Here is a 15,654-nt window from a genome sequence, read left to right as displayed (position 1 = left end):
CCACAGGCTGCAAACTTTGAATCATGATAAAAAATATCTGAACAATTATTAGATGGAAAAACAACTAAACTTGCTTTTCTAAAATGTTTTGTGTCAAAATTCTTATAGGAATAATAAGAACACCAGGTGGATAATCCTAACATTGTGATTTAATCTTGAATTTTGATTTAAGAGATTCAACAAAATAAGAAGAAGACACAAAAGCTACGAAAGGTCCTAAATTATCATCTCTTGAATTCACCTATACAAGTATTCTCCATTCATAGAAAAGGGTGAGCCACTTGGACCTTTTTGATAAAATAGATTCATCGGCTTTAACACAAGCTATGAAGAACATCATATGAATAGAAAGGTCAAGTACAAAATCAACCTGTTCAAAATATTCCCAATATATCTAAGGTTTGGTCATGCATTTTCTAGCACATACTTACATGAGCACCAATATAATTTGAAACATATTTAAGTGGTTTCTCACAAGTGATACGTCTCTTCCTCTTTGGAGTTGACTTGTACTTTTGGTATAATCATGAATCCTTCGAAAGGTATCACTTCTCCTTATTTTATGGCCAACTTCAATGAATATTCAAACCTAACTTAGACTTGCCTTTTAGGTTCCTTTGGGGTTGTCCTTGTGGGGTATCTTCATCAATAAATAACCTTTATTTCTTAGATAATATTAAGGTTCTTTTTCTGCCACAAGGGTTCATCAAATGGGGCCTTCATTCTAGTCTTCAAGATACTACTCCAATGGCTTTCGACAACAAGTGGGTTCCTTCAAGGCATGATTAGACCTCAACATGTGACTAATCCACGTGATGTTGTATTATACCAATTTCCTTATGTGATATAATGCATGCTCAAACGTAATCTGAATTAGTAAATTTATTAGCCTTTCAAGACATAAGATGAGCTTTTACAAATATTGAATGTGGAATATTTGAATGCACAATATATGCAATGATTGAAAGCATAATCTAGTTAAGAAATCCATTTCCAACAAACTAGGTTTTGTAAAAGCTCTGAAAGAAAATATTAAGTGGTTTTTCAAATGTAAGTGATAGAGATGTTTCCAATGTCTTTTCCCGAAATAAAAATATGAAATGAAATTCCTACCTTGATGGTGACATTACTATGGCTACAAATTGACATGAAATTCTCATGAGAATTCAAGCTTGAAGATACAAATTAGGGGATGAGGATCATAGTAAAACATGGCTAGAATTTTCATTCATGACATGATAGTATAGAGCTTTGAAGGTGCAAGAACGAAGCAACAACTCCACAAACTATAATGCATTCAAAAATATGAGAAGTAGGATGAAGCAAGGAGGGAATAGATAATGAACTTTGTGAAAACATGACCAACCATATACTGTTATGAAACCAACTCAAGAAAAGATAGAAAAGAAAGATCAACGCCTTAGAATTCAGCCTCTTCGAGGGGGCAACCTCCTTTACATTACATAAATGAATAATTCTTGGATGATACAAATGACAAAACCTCCTTTCTATATATAGGAGTCTAAGGAGTCACAATATAATCCAGCCGACCTAACAATAATAATATAAAGCCACAAAAATAACAATAGAGGGATTCTATGGGGCACAGAAATAACAATATGGGGGTAATAGGGGCACAACAATATAAATAAGGGGTATAACTACAATAGTAATGGGGTAATCACTAGTATGATAGGGACCCAACATGCCCCTCTCCTTCAAAAAAGTGTTGTCCTCAATGCTTGAGTAGTTCTGGATACTTCTGCATAAAATTCTCATCCTCCCATGTGGAATCTTCAGTGGATAAGTCCTTCCACTTGATAAGATACTCTGAAATTGATCGATTTCGTAGCAGTCGAGTTCTTGTTTCTATGACTGCTTCTGGTTCCAATATAATTTTTCCTTCCTCATCAAGTTCTGGAAATATTGTTTGAACTGGGAGCTTGTCGCCTATAACCTTCTTTAAACATGAAACATGGAAAACTGGGTGCAATCGAGAAGCTGCAGGAAGCTCCAATTTGTATGCCATAGTACCAATCTTTTGCAACACCTTGTACGGACCATAATACTTTGGTGATAATTTATTATCCTTCTTAGCTTGCTTTAGGGACATTTGCTTATATGGTTGTAGCCGTAGGAATACCCAATCACCTACATCAAAACTTCTTTCACTGCGATGTTGATATGCCTGTTGTTTCATTCTATTTTGTGCCAACACGAGGTTATCCTTTAAGAGTTGGAGGACTTGTTGTTGATGTTCGATGTGATGTTCCACTGCCTGAACCTTAGAATTTTCTCTTAAATATGATGTGATGGATGGTGGTTGGTACCCATAAAGTGCCATAAATGGGGTCATTTTTGTTGTTGTATGGAAGGAAGTGTTATACCACCATTCAGCCAGAGGCAACCATTTGACCCATTGTTTTTGTTTATCAGATACAAAGCAACGAAGATATCCTTCCAAACATTTGTTTACTATCTTAGTTTGCCCATCAGATTGAGGATGATAAGATGAGCTATGAGCTAACTGAGTACCAAGACAAGAAAATAATTCTGTCCAAAAATTTCCAGTGAAAATGGGATCTCTGTCACTTACAATAATCTTTGGGTTTCCATGTAGCTTTTGAACTGTTTCCATAAATGCAGTAGAAACTGTACTGGCTTTTAATGGATGTGATAATGCACAAAAGTGTGCATACTTGGTAAGTCTGTCAACTACCACCATGATGACACTCTTTCCCTCAAACTTGGGTAAACCTGTGATAAAATCCATTGAAACCTCCTCCCAATGTTGGCTTGGAATGGATAAAGGTTGTAATAGACCCAGTGTCTTAATTGTTTCAACTTTATTTTGTTGGCAAACCAAACATTCCGCCACAAACTTTTGAATATCTGATTTAAGGCCATCCCAAAAAAATTCCTTCTTAACCCTGTGGTAAGTTTTTAAAAATCCTGAGTGCCCTCCTAAGGGAGAAGTGTGCAATTCCATAAGAATCTTTTGTTTTAGCTGGGAATTCTTACAGAGGTATAAGTGATCTTTGTACCATAACGAATCATTTTGCCAGCTAAATGTATCAGAAGTACTGGAATCTTGTTGTAGCTTTTGAATAAGTGCCCACACTTCTTCGTCGTTTTTCCATTCCTCCTTTGCTTCGTTTATCCAATCTAGTTGGATAATAGAAATGGCACACAACAATGCTTCCATATCCTCATCCTTTCTTGAGAGTGAATCTGCCACCACATTTTGCTTCCCTTTTTTGTAGATGATCTCAAAGTCATAACCCAACATCTTTGTGACCCACTTTTGTTGCTCTTCAGAGGATAATCTTTGTTCTAAAAAGTATTTAAGGCTATCATGATCCTTTTTTACCTTGAAGTGTCTTCCCATTAGGTAGGGTCGCCATTTCTTAAGTGCATGGAGTATTGCCAACATTTGCTTCTCATAAATAGCTTTTCTTAAAAACTTTCCCTTGATTGGACGACTTTCAAAAGCAATGGGTCTTTCATCTTGCATTAGAACAGCACCAATTCCATTTCCTGGAGCATCACATTCCACAATAAAGGTTTTTATGAAGTCCGGTGTAGCTAAGACCGGTGCTTGGCACATTGCCTCTTTAAGATGTTTAAAGGCCTTTGTTGCTTCCGGAGTCCATGAAAATGAATCTTTCTTCAATAATGTGGTTAGAGGTGCTGCTATTCTCCCATAATTCTTAACGAACTTGCGATAATACCCTGTCAACCCAAGAAATCCTCGCAGATGCTTTATGGATGTGTGGATTTTCCATTCCTTAATGGCTTTAATTTTGCTAGGGTCTACCTTAACTCCTTCATGAGATACAATATGACCCAAATATTCCACCTCCTGGACTCCAAAGAAACATTTGGATCTTTTTGCATATAATTGTTTCTCCTCCAATAGTTGTAGCACCCTGTCAACATGTTCAACATGATCCTTCCAAGACTTGCTGTAGATTAGTATATCATCAAAAGATACTAACACAAATTTCCTAAGGAATGGTTTTAAAATTGAATTCATCAAACCTTGAAATGTTGAAGGTGCATTGGTAAGGCCAAAAGGCATGACCAAAAATTCATAATGACCCTCATGAGTTCTAAATGTCGTTTTTGGAATTTCTTCAATCTTCATTCTGATTTGATGATATCCCGAACGAAGATCCAACTTGGTGAAGTAAATTGATCCATGCAATTCATCCAGTAATTCATCAATGACAGGAATGGGGAACTTATCTTTAATAGTGAGCTTGTTGAGCTCCCTATAATCCGGACACATGCACCATGATCCATACTTCTTGTGCACCAATACTACTGGAGCTGAGAAAGAACTTTGACTCGGTTGAATTATACTAGCCTCTAGCATTTCTGCAACCATACGTTCAATTTCACTTTTTTGGACATAGGGATATCTGTACGGCCTGATGTTTGGAGGAACACTTCCTAGAATCAGATCAATAGCATGATCATGATCACGCATAGGTGGGAGACCTTTGGGAGTCTCAAATACCTTGTAATGATTGTCCAGGAATTTTTGGAGATCAAGAGAAATAGATGATTCCAATGTGGAAACATCTAGCGAACATAATTGTGCAATTACACCTCTTTGCTCCTTTTTTAGAAGCTTTGTCATGCCATTAGAGGTGATTATCTTTCTTGATTTCCCTGCAATACCCCTTAATGCAACTTCCTTTCCTTCCAAAGAAAATTTCATGAAAAGTTCTTGAAAATTAAAAGCTATTGTACCCAAGGATTGTAGCCATTGGACTCCTAGTACAACATCAGCACCTCCCATTGGAATGGAAAGCATTGGGCTAGTCAATACATATTCTGCCATGGATAGCTTGATATTATGGCACTTTCCAGAACAATTTATTGTTACTCCATTTGTAATCATCACTTGACACTCTGGTGCTGGATATAGGAAGCAATTCAATTCTTTTGCTACCCTACAATGAATAAAATTGTGGGTGCTTCCTGAATCAATCAACACTATTACCTTTTTCTTCTTGATTTGTCCTTCTATCTTGATGGTTTGAGGAGTGGTAATTCCTGCCAATGCATTACAAGATATGGTTGGATTTATTTTTTCTTCATCTAGGCTTTGTTCCTGGAATATATCCTCTTCTTTTGACCTTTCTTGCTCCTTTTCTTCTTCCTCTTCACAATCTATGTAGAATAATTTCTTCTCAGCACACTTATGACATTTTGTGTATTTTCTATCACAATTGTAACAAAGCCCTTTTGCTCTTTTTTCTTCCAATTGTTGTGGTGTCAACCTTGTAGGTTGTGGAAGACTATGGGCAACAACACTTCCGTCTTTATAGTTGTGAATGGTATGCTTCCTAGTTGCCATAATTTTGCTTTCCATTTTTCTTGCTAATCTGAATGCCTTCTCTAATGAATCAGGTTCCCAAAGGTGCACATCATGTTGGATATTATCCTTTAAAGACCCTATGAACACATCAATCCTATGTTCCTCTGGAATATCTTTTACCCTTATGTTCAATTTTTGGAACTCCTCAATGTGCTCCATTATTGAACCCTTTTGTTTGAGACTTATCAATTGGCTAAAAAAAGTGTTGCTTTTTGTATCCTCATAATGTGCTATCAATTCTTCCGTAAAAATTGCCCAAGTGATAAATTGTTTACGAGAACAAAGCCATTGATACCATGCAAACTGATTTGGTTCCAAATATAAAGTTGTCATACGTACCTTTTGTGTGTTTTGCACATTATTGAGATCGAAGAATTGCTCCATCTGTAATATCCATGTGGCGGGATCCTTTCCATCAAACTTCCTCATATCGATTTTTGGAACATGGTGAGTCTTCGATCCAACATTAGAGTCTATGGAATCATGATTAACATTTCTTTTATTCTCATCATGAGTTTCTTTTAGTACTCTTTCACCCTTAGTGACCATTTCTTGTAGCAACTTATTCATATTTATCTTCAATTCTTCCATCTTATCATCCATGCCATCAATTTTAGCTTCCATGCCATTCACCTTAGCTTCCATGCCATCCATCTTAGCTTATACGCCTTTCTTTAAACAGTCTAGCTTAGCTTCTACACCTTTCTTTAAACCATCCATCTTAGCTTCTACATCTTTCTTTAAACCCTCCATCTTAGATTCTGTTCCTTTTTGTGCAAGGGACAATTGTTGCACTTGGTCTTGTAATTTTGATATATCATGTTGCATTTCTTCCTCTTATTCATGAGTCATGCTAGAGCTTTCAGGTTCCTTACTAGGTGTTTGCATTTTCTTTCCTCGGGGCATCAGTTACTGATAATAATGCTCTACTATGCCCTTTGAATTCCTTCAAAATAAATTTTCAAACCAAGCTTAAGCAAAAATTTAAAAAAATCTACACACCTTTTTTCACTTTGTAGGAGCTTGATATTGCCTCTAATGTGCCTCTGTACTTTCCAATCATCTAGTTTTGAAATTCTGACCTGTAGTAGCTCTCTGTGTCCTCTTTCCAATGCCACCAGTCTGATCCAAATTGGATTCTCCAAGAAAGAGTTATGCACAATCTCCCAAGATGACCTGATTATAGACCTTTCCAGAAGAGTGAACTTGTATGAAGTGCCACGTGTACAATTTTCGACCTTTGGTTCTGAACAAGATATACAAGAAACTACAGTCCGTCCTCTTTCTGTACCTTCTTACGAAATTTCAATCCGATCCCCAGAGAGAAAGTCATGACGATTTTCCCTAGGTCACCTATTTTGAATGTAATTCAGGAGTCTACAAAAAGACCAACTTCCTCAGAGCATATCTCCGCAAATATCATGCGAAAAGATCTGAAATTCGGACCCAAGGTTTAGCAAGATTTCTTCTCAAATAGGTTTTTTTGCGACTTCTGAAACGTCAAAGAAAAAAAGTTATAGCGAAAATTCCATGATGACCTGTTTGGAGCAGCAAAACCCTAGAATCCAAAGCTCTGATACCAAATGTTATGAAACCAGCTCAAGAAAAGATAGAAAAGAAAGATCAACGCCTTAGAATTCAGCCTCATCGAGGGGGCAACCTCCTTCACATTACATAAATGAACAATTCTTGGATGATACAAATGACAAAACCTCCTTTCTATATATAGGAGTCTAAGGAGTCACAATATAATCTAGCCGACCTAACAATAATAATATAAAGCCACAAAAATAACAATAGAGGGATTCTATGGGGCACAGAAATAACAATATGGGGGTAATAGGGGCACAAAAATATAAATAAGGGGTATAACTACAATAGTAATGGGGTAATCACTAGTATGATAGGGACCCAACATGTTTCATAAAAACTAGGTCATTTAAGGATTTTGACCAATTCAAGCCAGAATAATACACGTTAAAACCTTGAAAAGAAAAGGGGGGGCCCAAAATTTATGCATTCAGGCTACAAATTTTTGGGGTTGTTGTAGCAGATACAACACAACCCTACATTTGAATAGTGGTAGAGTAACAATGTCAAATAATGCGATATAAAGTACAGTTCTTATGGCACAATAAAATGAATTAGGTCACAAGAATCAAGCTGAAAGATTACAAGGATTTTCATAAGAAAATAATGTGTACCATCATGAATTTGTCATCCACGTATTGATGAATTAGATCCATGAAATATGAAGTGGCTATGTTGCTAAAAAAATCTTCAATAATATTCTCAACTGTTGTTGTCATAAATTGTATATATACCCATGGATCCTGTGATTGGAAATAGGTGAGTCATATGAAAAGATTTTAAAGTAATATAAATGTTGTTTTTTATCCTTTAATTCTTGTGCGTGATGCACTATTTATAAATGAAGTTGTAGTGTATCAACAATGATTGTGAAGTATTGGTTAACTTATTGCATGTTCGACCAAGCCAAGAATGCCCCCCTGTAATAAAGAAACATGTTACCTTCTTTTCATTTTCTTGATTAGTTTCATTTTATTTATAGAATAGCATTTGCAAACCATCAGACAATTTATTAGACAAGTAATCACTTAATTTTATTGTTCATAGTTTAAATTGTTTACATTTAAAATGTTTGATTAATTAGAATTTGAATTCTTTCATTAAAATTTAATTGCTTGTGTGCCACAGAATGAAGTATAGTCATGTGGATTTTCCAATTGAATATAAGTTATTACTTATGGTCACTAACTCAAGCAACACATTTATCATATATATATATATATATATATGATCTTGTACAATTGTTCATAATAATTGTCTACATGGCATGAGAATCTAAAAGTGTTTTAGAACCGTACGTGTCGTGGAATAAATAATTTGTTAATGCTTTTCATAGGCCATAATTTTAATTTCAATTGAAGAATTTAGTAGTTTGATTTAGCATCCGAATCATGGTATAACTATTGTGCATTACATTTAACAAGTCTACCAACCTAGATTGAAATTTAATGTAACCAAAATTTTAGTACAATTTAGTTGACCAACAAATAGGTGGGCATGTTCTCTCTTTTCTTTGTTTTTCCTTTAATGTGAGTGCTTGATTTAGTAGTAACATGGTTAGTTGGGGTAGACATTCTAGAGACTTGGTTCTCTCTGCCTTCTTTTGAAATCATTGTAAATGAATTGACTTATCTCATAGATGCGAAATGACTAGAAAATATACATGGCTAAATGGAAGTCAACACTGGAGGGCATGGAAAAAATCAAGGAGAAGGACCTCCACTTGTTGAGGTCAACCATAAGATATCCACCTCATCACATAAACTTAATCATCCCTATGGTCAGATCATGCCAGAGTAATGGTGGCAAAGCATGCGATCTAAGGTAGAGTTCATATGGCGCAAACAATGGTCCATCACATCATGAGAATCAAGCCAAAATATTACAAGGATTTTCATGTGAAATTCATGTGTACCATCATGAATTTCTTATCCATTTATTGATGAAGTAGATCCATGAAATATGATGTGATTATGTTGTTCTAAAACTTTGCAATAATATTCTCAATTTTTATTGTCATAAAGTTTATAAATAGCCATGCCTCTTATGATGGGAAACAAGTGAGTCATATGAAAACATTACAAAGTAATATAAACACTATCGATGATCCTTTAATTCTTGTGTGTTATGTGATATTTATGACTAAAGTTATAGTGATATCTAAAAAATTTATAAGTACCCGTTTACTTATTGCATGTGCGACCAAGCCAAGAAGCCCCCTTGTGACAAGGAAGCACACTTCCCTCTTTTCATCTTGTTGATTAGTTTCATTTCATTTTAGAACGAGTTCATTTATTTTCAAAGTAGTGTATAGTTCTTTAGACAAGTGATCACTTAAGTTTATTGTTCACAATTTAAATTTCTTATAATTAACATGTTTGATTCATTAGAATTTGAATTCGATCCTTAAACTTTAATTTGGTTGTGTGTCCATATAGTGAAGGCTAATCATATACTCAAGAAACACATATATATATATATATATATATATATATATATATATATATATATATATATATATATGAGCTTGTAGAAATGTTCATAATAATTGTCTACATGGTATGAGAATCTAAAAGTATTTTAGAACCATGAATGTCATCGAAATTCTAATTTCTTAATTATTTTCCTAGACTAGAACTTTACTTTCAAGTCAAGAATTTAGTAGTTTGATTTAGCAGCTAAAACCTATCATATATTGTGCATTACACTTCACAAGTCTACCAACTCAGATTGATGAATTTAATGTAATGAAATTCTAGTACAATTGCATTGGTCATCAAACTAGTGGGCCTTTTCCCTCTTTTCTTTGTTTTTCCTGCAATGTTAGTGCTTGCCTCAGTAGTGACATGGTAGGACGAGGTAGGTATTCTAGAGTCTTGGTTCTCTCTTCTTTCTTCTAAAATCCTTGTAAATAAATTGACATATCTCATAGATGCCAAATGACTAGAAAATATACCATCTATGTCAAATCCTTGTATGGATTTGGATTCAATAAAATTAAAACACTTTAATAATTCAACAAATTTTACAAAATGGGTAGAACTTCTCATAGTAGTTTCTCCATAGTGTAAGGAAGTGTAATGAATTTCCTTTTATTTTTCCTCTCAAATAAAATCATCCATGGGTGGTACTATCTACATACTTTGGAAACGAAGTACCTTTCAAGGATGAACTTTGAGAGAAATAAGGGATTGAATTGAAATCCATGTATTCTAGTGAAGGTTTTTTCCTCTCACTCCTCGTGTCTCTCCCTTCCTACTAGAAAATATGATGCTTCATAAAAAATACTCTTGGGATCTTGCCCTATCATCATATGATTAAATTCACAAAAAAAAAAATCCTGAACTTGATAAAAATGGAACGAGACCTTGTGCTTCCAAAAAATAGGATAATATCATTGAGCTAATTTTGTATTTAGGTTGATATTTTTTTACAATGTAGCTGGTGAAATTTATTACATGAAACTATGGCCATTACTAGGTAGGCCATTATTTAGAATTTGTGGGTCTTAGGGAAATTGACCAACTGATATGAAATATTGTTGGATATTACTTCCCCCAAATAAAAAAGAGTATCTATATTGAAAGAAATAAACAAAATACCTAATACTAACCTGGGAATTGTCGTAGTTGATTCATTCCCAATAAACTAGGAAAACAATTAGAACAAATCTTTATACAAACAAATAAAAATAGAGATATCTAGAGAAGTAATATTAGATGAGATAGGTGCAGAAGAAAATGTAAATTCTTCTAAACTATTTGTCCCATCACCTTGCTAGTGTAGGAAATATTTGGCTTCAATGAGTTTGAGATTCCTTTATGGATTTGACAAATTTTTGAATTCTTCTAAAGGCCATGGGAGTAAGAAGTAATGGATTCTTTTCTGAATTGAATCAAACTATCTTGCACACTAGTGAACTTTCCTTGAAGTCAAAGACTTCTAGAATGCATGCATCATTTTGCAACCCTATGTTTCAAATTTTATTTCTCTATCTCTCTTCTAGATCCAAGCCTAAGTACAATTGATACATAGAAAACTAGTGGAAACTCTTGTCTTGTCTAACCAATGAGTTAGTTATGTATCCACAAATTGATTCCTTTATTCCTTAAGTTTACATATTTCTCATTGACTTAATGTATTCTAGAGATATGGGGCCAATCGATAATGCCTTAGTGGAAATATTAGTTGTTAAATCCTTGTGTTACAATAATATTTAATATAATATTGCCTTTTCATGTATCACCTTCATTGAGCCATGTGATAATGATAGTGGAAGTTAATAGGTCACGATTAGTCTTAAAGAGGTGTCATAGAAAGTAATTCACGTAATACAATGTCAAGGAAATAATTTAAGTAATCCTTGTAGTGCAAGGATATAATGTGACATGTAGATAATTCATGCAATAAGATATCAAGCAGGACGATGATATGGTTGATGTAATACAATGTCAAGAACTTCTTTCCACCTTGATTATCATACTTCCTTGAATGAGATTTAAATTAGTCTTAAAAGGAGAAAATGATTATTTTTTTTACTAAGTGTGGAATGGAAGTAGAGAGGTAAGTTATGGCATGGTGTGTGGAGATATGGTTGTGTGGGAGGATGTTTGTGTGGGAGGAATTCTATCTCAGACATGGTCTATGTGGAAAGATGGATGTGAGAGGGAATCACTGATGAATCTCTTTGCACACAAATAAAATGAGTAAGTGTTGAAAATGCAGAAAGCTTAATGCAAAGTGCAAAGATATGTAGAGTGTAGGGTGGAAAGTGTTCCTCATATTTGTCGTGAAAAATAACCGAGTCAAGGAAAGCTTGGGGGTAGAAATAAAAAAATAATATGAAAATACATCCACATTACTTGGGATACCTCCTAAGAGGGATATGGATTTCAATATTGATCATAAAAGGAACACAAAAGCTATAGTGAAAAAATCATATTGTATGTCAACTCCCAAATTGAAAGAATTATAGATTCAGTTAAATGGATTGCTAAACTTGGGATTCATATGACCCAATTTATCACTCTGGTGAGTGCTAAAGATATTTTTAAAAAAGAAGGATGGATCTTGGATATTATGCATATACTATTGTCAATTAAACAAGATGAACATAAAAAATCGATATTCTCTACTAATAATAGATGATTTATTGACCATATATAGGGAGAGACCATGTTTTCTAAGATATATCTAAGATATTTATATCAATAGCTGAGTGTTAAAGAATATGATGTCCCAAAGATAAATTTTAAGATAAGCTTTTGGCATTTCAAATTTGCAGTATTGTCATTTGGACTGACCAATGCCCTAGGTGTTTTCATGATCCCAATGAATGCATATTGCGAGAGTATTTAGACAAGTTTGTGCAGGTATTTATTGATGATATTTTGATATTTTCAAGGACGGTCTTAGAGGAGCATAATTAAGATTTAAGACTCATCTTGCAGTGTCTTAGAGAAAACTAGTTATATGGGAAATTATATAAGTGTTCATTTTACTAGTCCAAGATTCATTATCTAGGACATATTATCTATGGAGGGGGGATTTTATAGGATACTGTGAAGATTGGGGCTATTATGGATTGGAAAAAAACAACAAATTTTCATGAAATACATATTTTATGGGGATGGAAAGATATTATCATAGTTTCATTGAAGGATTATCAAAGATCGCAAACCCCATTACTAAGCTTCAAAAGAAAATTAAGAAGTTTATTTAGAAGGGTAAGTGTGAAGAGGCTTTCAAGAAGCTAAACGAATTATTAACAACTACACTAATTTTCAAAGTACCTGACATGGAGCGAGACTTTTTGATATGCATCGATGCATCAAACGAAGGCTTAGGTTGTTACTTATGTAAAATGAAAGGCTATAGTATGCATAAATGAAGCTTCAACTGCATGAGGGGAATTGTAGAACACATGATCTAAAAATGAAAGTTGTTGTACATGCATTAAATATTTTGATACACTACTTGCTTTGGAGAAAATTTGAATTGAAAACCAATCATTTTAGGATACAACTCATTTTCATGCAAGGAAATTTAAATGTAATACAAAGAAGGTGGAATGAATTAATTAGAAAATACAATTTTGATATATATATATATATATATATATATATATATATATATATATATATATATAAAGGGAACAATAAACAACATGCAAAATGCTTTAATTTTGATACCACAAATATTTCAGTTATCCCTTTGAAGATGAATTTAAGAGAAATATTGCTCGAATTGCAAGCTAATGATGATTGGTACAAGGAGGTTAAATAAGAATAGAAAAAAATGATATTGGGATTATAAAGTATGAAGGATATACATTGGACAATGATAGTCTACTACGATTTCATGGAATTTTTACATGCCGCCAAATGAAGGAGTACATCAATTGATCCTAAGTGAATCACATTAAGCTATATACATGGCACATCCTACTGTCAAGAAGATGAGTGTGGACTTGAAATTTTTATTCTTTTGGAAAGCGATGACAATGGATATCATGAATTTTGTGGAAAGGAAATTAGAGTGTCAATAAGTAAAACGTTGAACATAGACATTTGATAGGGTTATTGCAACCTCATGCAATATAGGAGTAAAAAATGGAGGTTATCTCGATGGAATTCATAGTGAGAATTTAGGTGACACAAATATGCATGATTGTATTGTTTTGGTAGTGGAAAGTTTGACCAACATTTCTAACTGCATACTGGTCAAGAATACCTATAAGGATCCTAAGATAGCTCAAGTCTTCGTATATGAGATAGTAAGATTGCATGGAGTACTGAAAAAGGTCATCCTAAAAAGGGGAGTTGTATTTATTAGCGTATTTTGGACTAGGTTCTAAGAGGTCCTACAGAAATGATGCAGGAGCATCTAGGGCTAGCTAGCAATGTGATGGTCTGGTCACATGTTGTGGCTAATGAAAGTTTGGAGGAAGAATTAGTTATTTAATTCTATCAATTGCAAAGTATGTAAGTAGTTAATTGTTTCCTAATTCTGAACAGAATTGGGAATAAGTGGCAAGTGATCCTCCCTGCATGGAGATCAATCCAATTAGTTAGAATGATTGGTTAGGGTAGGATTTGATTTCTAAATATAATGTGAATTCCTTCATTTGTGGAAGGAGATGGTTAGATAGAACATATATGTATTTTCCTCATTTTCTGAAAGAGACAGAGAGATAGGATTCATGATGGAGTTGTAAGCCTACGGGTAGATTAGGAATAGTGGCCACTAATTTGAAGAATCAGGCTAGAGAGAAAGGATTCAGGAGAGGATTGAGTGGAGCGAGAGCAAGAATAATGTTTGGATTGTATTTGAAATAGAGGTCTTTTATTTGTGTAATTGGGTCAAGGCGAGACTCTGTAATTATTTTTATTGTGAATGAATGATATTTTGTGTGTGATCAACTATCGAGCCTACAGAAAACCTCGTTGGGCTCCTATTTCGTTTGTATTTGGGCGAGTTTTTATTCCTTTGTTCTTTTTATGCTTCACGCCTAAATTGCGGGATTAATAGAAGTTCAAGGCCTTTTTAAATATCATTGTTTTGGTGTCGATTTAATCCTAACCTTCAGATCACCCTTATTGGGTCGGCGAAGCTTGTTTACATAGTTTCAGTCCTGTGAGTTTCAATCCAATTTACACCAAGATTTAGGGAAAAACACAGTCATATCTGAAATCCAGACTTGAAATTTAATCGACGGGAACTTATACCCTTATCGGGTCTATAAGAATGATCGGATCGATGGATTGAAGTAGAAGGAGCCTGGAAAGTCGACTTGCGATTGCACGATTCAATCGTGGTCATTGGATCATGAATAAATTACAACCGTTGGATCATGAAAGTGGTTTCGTAACGGTGGAAGTGGTTTTCGAGTGAGTTAAAGGCTGTAAGCTGTATTGAAGGGCAGTCGCCCGATCCCATTAAATGTTCAACATGTAACACGAGGTTGAATAGGGAAACTACTATATTGGGTAGTTAATTCCCATGTTAATTGTCCACCCGAAATAGATGTGGACCATTGGATCCACTACGCGTAGATTGACGGTGGAGGGTTGACGCGTCAGTTTAAATGTTTGGAGTGAATGCTAACCGTTAGATGGGAGAAGAATTGGACGATGGAGATCAGCCAATTGGAGATCGGAGATATAGAATGACAGTGGAAAAGCGATGGACCAAAATATGGATCTACTGATAATTATTGTCACAGATGTCTAAAATTTGAGAATCGGATAAAGCATTCCTAGTGGGGTTTTCTTTGGTTTTCCCATGTTTCTGTGTATTCTGGTAAAAAGGTATGGTCCCATCCTTTTAAAATCTAACGCATTTGAAGAACGATTCTGATAAGGTATTTTGATTGTGGCAACCATATGGTTGCATCATTTTTGGTATCAGAGCAAGGATGCCTTGCTTATGAAGATTTATGATACAAAAGGTATGAAAGTTGCAGCAATTGAATGAATGGCAATGTTGGGCAGAGGACTACAATAGTAAGACTGTAGAAGACCTTTTGGGAAGTTGTTAAACATTGTAGCAGAACCTCATTCCAGCTGAGGCTTGGAATAGATATGGACAGAGGAGTCCTTAAGAGAAGTGAGTGGAGAAACCAGAGAGAGAGAGTAAGATTGTTTAGTGCAAGTTCAAAGGAAAGAGGACTTGGA

Source organism: Pinus tabuliformis, chromosome 6, assembly GCF_031772625.1.
Source record: "Pinus tabuliformis cultivar Carrire ecotype Pingquan chromosome 6, CPIR1, whole genome shotgun sequence".
Lineage (NCBI taxonomy): Eukaryota > Viridiplantae > Streptophyta > Pinopsida > Pinales > Pinaceae > Pinus > Pinus tabuliformis.
The sequence above is the reverse complement of the archived record's forward strand: the minus strand, read 5'-3'. Positions refer to the sequence as shown.